The sequence below is a fragment of the Silene latifolia genome, chromosome 11 (assembly GCF_048544455.1).
Source record: "Silene latifolia isolate original U9 population chromosome 11, ASM4854445v1, whole genome shotgun sequence".
Classification (NCBI taxonomy): Eukaryota; Viridiplantae; Streptophyta; class Magnoliopsida; order Caryophyllales; family Caryophyllaceae; genus Silene; species Silene latifolia.
The window spans coordinates 164,149,642-164,153,492 of NC_133536.1; the positions used below are offsets into that span (position 1 = coordinate 164,149,642).

General features: G+C 36.3%; 1 long non-coding RNA gene across 1 annotated transcript; it reads right to left on the minus strand.

The window, feature by feature from the left end:
- Positions 1-767: 767 nt before the first annotated feature.
- On the minus strand, positions 768-3,129 carry LOC141615177 (uncharacterized). Its single transcript, XR_012529687.1, has 3 exons — positions 2,741-3,129; positions 2,535-2,643; positions 768-822 (listed from the first exon to the last, which is right to left on the minus strand). It is a non-coding gene; the product is annotated as an uncharacterized LOC141615177 (long non-coding RNA).
- Between the last annotated feature and the right edge of the window lie 722 nt (positions 3,130-3,851).

Below are 3,851 nucleotides of genomic sequence, written 5' to 3' on the forward strand. Positions count from 1 at the left end.
CAGGACGAAATCCCTTGGTGTATGATATTTGCTGATGATATTGTGTTGATTGATGAGACAAAAGAGGGGGTGGAGAGAAAGTTGGAATTGTGGAGGCAGACTTTAGAGACTCATGGGTTTAGGCTGAGCAGGAGTAAGACTGAGTATTTGAGGTGTAAGTTCACTAAGGTGGCGGGGTTGAGATCGACATAGGCGGGGAGTATTATTTTCGATGGGAAGGTTGTTGAGGGTTTGGATTTCTTCAGATATCTAGGATCTATTATTAAAAAAAATGGGGAGTTAGACGGAGATGCGGCTCACAGAATTAAAACGGGATGGTTGAAATGGAAGAGTGCTTCAGGGTTTCTATGCGATAAAGATATGCCCCAAAGATTAAAGGGAAAATTTTATCGCACGACAATTAGGCCTGCCTTACTTTACGGCTCCGAGTGTTGGGCCGTGCAGCATTGTCACTGTGACACCCTTAAATCTAGCCTTAATTAATTACGTAAATTCTACAGAAAAACTGGTAGGATATGTTTGTAATTGGTTCAACTAGCCAAAAACCTGTAATTTCAAAAATTTTCTAAACCAATCACAACATATCCAACATTCCCAAGAGGCGGGAGCCAAAACCTGCGTTGCTAATGAGCTACTTTACATACATAGCTAATGATAAGAAAAAGTAAAGATACAAACCCAAAATAGAAAAGGGAGACATATGTCCCTTCAAATAATATACAAAACCAAAAGGTAAAAGGTTTACTAATAGAATAGCCAAAAACTAGGTCCAAGGTTCCTTGCTCGCTAGCTCGTCTGTGACCCCAACAAAGCATCAACAACCTGCCAATCGCATTTTATACAAACACGAAAGCCACAATTCAGTGGGGAGTAACCTCGAGTCCTCCCAGCCACGAATCGTCAAAATTAATGTAACATGTAATGTAACATGTAAACAATATGATAAACCATGTAACTACCCTGTAATCTAACCTATGACCCCTAAACTGACCAAACTAAACTATCATGTGAATCATTTAACAAATAGTAATCCAAACTCTATCAACCATAGCCGGCTTGCATCTCACCTTCTATGATTCATAGAATCATCAAACAAGAAAGGGCAATATATCAAAGACAGGCATAAGTTCTTAGTACGGTCAATAGTCACTTTGTAACTCGAGTCTATACCACGAGGTAGGGAAGGTAATCGAACCGGTATCTTGGCTCAGCGGTTAATATTAATAAAACATGGCCAAGAGACAACACAACCCTAGCCTAATATCTGCGCAGACCTAGACATGCGGATACACACCACCGCACCCAAGACCCACAATTTTTCTAAAAACAAAGTGAGTACCCTAAGGAGTCCACCAAAGGGTTGGCTAGTACTTAAGCTGACCCCATACTATCAAAATAAGTACCTGAGGTCATGCCCCAACTTGGATATAAATCCACTAGTCAGGAACACAAAGGCTATCAAGCAGTGAACATATACTCGTCAACGACTATAAAGACCTATCTATGATGAAGGCCGAAATACTCACCTAGGACCTAGTCCCGACTAGTCCCACTTGAATACTTTAGCCCACACCACACAAGACTCACCACACAAGTCAAGTAAGACACCCACTTAACCTTAAGAGGGCAAAAAGTCCTACTTACCAACATAAATTCTAACATTGTATCATGTGAAAGGCTATATAAATGTCTATTCAAATAGATAAACCAACGATGAAATCCTCAACACAAATTTCCAATTCTAACAATATTATCCAAATTAAAGGCTTCAGGGAATCTAGGGCCGTTTCTACAATATAAGAAGCTACTTAAATTCAACTAACTAAACATGTGGAATAAAGATATAATAAATGGCATAAAGCAAGAAAAAGGCCGATTATCTAATTCATACAACCGAATTTTTACCCGCAACCCCAGCCCTGCGACAGGTACGGGTCAAATTGCGGCTGACCAATCACTCAATTAACTGACATCGCATCAGTCAAAGGGACTAAGGCTCAGTTTTCGGCACAATCAACAAAACATTACAATTATCCCTATATAATTCATTCTGAGCCTATTATTTACAAATTCATTTTGTAAACTAGCCTAACATGTGATAACTATTAATATAAGCATAGTTTTACCATTAACATAATTTTTATTACTTATATGATTCAATTCCTAAAGTGTACTCATACTAACTAAGTCATTAATAAACCTGAAATGACAAATTTTGCATGGAAAACCGCGAAACAAGCAACGGACCGACCCGGGCCAACCGTGGGCTAGCCGTGGGCACCACGCGCTCGCCTCGCTTGCCCGTCCCCCCTACACCACCATTTTTTTCCATTTTTGTTTAGTAAAAGACCGTCTGAACATTAATTAATCGTTTCCAATTCAACTTTGATAATTTAAACTAACAAAAGGCACAAATTAAGCATGCATGCAACAAATTTTACATGTGAAAACTACTATTCAACCAAAAATCACCAATCATACAAAAACAACAAAGATTGTGACGATAATTCGTCGAGTAACTCGAAATATGTTACCTTAAGCTAGAAAATGAGCAATTAGCACCTCAAAACCGAAACCCTAACAACAACTAGCCGCTATCCTCTACAATATACGAGTCCCCGAACTCGTCCTCCAATTCTTCACCTAAATAAACAATTAAAACACAAAGATAAGTATATAAACCGAAATTTCCGAAAATTAGTCTTAAAACAACTTCAAGAAAACTGAAATTAAATTATACCAAGTTGTAGATCGCGACGAGAGGATTCCGGAAAGGTAAATTTCGTGAAAAACCGATAAGAAACGAAGAAATTATGGCCAAAACAGCTTGAATTTTTGTTGAAATGTTTTTGGTTGAGTTTGAATGTTGATGAACAAAGAAAAAACCAGAAAAATGAAGAAAGGAAGGGGTGGTGCGCGTGAAGGGAGAAAGGAAAGGAGGAAAGGAAGGTGCGGGATTTTTAGTCGGGATTTTTACGAGTCGGTTTTGACTCGTTTCAATAATAATTAAATCCGTAAGTCAAACGCAAATTCCGTCAAGACCAAAGTTTTTAAACACGAGATTACAAGAAAATTGAGTATTCATACGACCCACTTCCAATTTCGTTTACCCAACGTTCAAAAGAATTGTCATTTTCCCCCCCGATACGCCCTTATTTCGAAATAAAAAGTTTTACACGGTTTAAACTATTTTTAAACATTTCGAAACTATCAAAATAAATACTTTTCTTCAAAATATAATAAAATTATATTTCTTTGAATTATTTTTACTTTAATTACTTTAAATATCAAATTTTATTTGATTAATAAATTATTTTTGAAATATATTAACGGTCCGAAATTACGGGGCGTTACAATCACCCCTCCTTTTAAAAAGTTTCGTCCTCGAAACTTAGAAGGAGAAATTATAGTTATTAGAAAATATAGGTATCTTTTCAATGAAACGGTGATACTCTTGTTGATCAGACAAGAACATCCATATTCATATCAAGATATAAAAATATTTCTACACCAATAAATGAGAAAACCCATTATTGGGACGTCTCCAACAACGAGATTTAACATTCACTAATGTTAAAACCATTGAAAATCATAAAAGCATTTTCAAACTTTTAGTTTAAAATTCTATAGTAAGAATACTATCTTTACTAATTATGATTATACAAGGCTTAGTAACTCGGAAAAAGAGTAAGAAAAGGAATCATTACACACAACGAGAAATAGCTTAGATATCCAATCGAACATTAGGGTTGAAAGAGAGTGAGAAATCATTTTCAAATGTTATAGAAAGAGGTCAATTTGTAGATTTCACTCCAAATTAAGGAAAAATAAACAAAAAGTTTACTCAAACT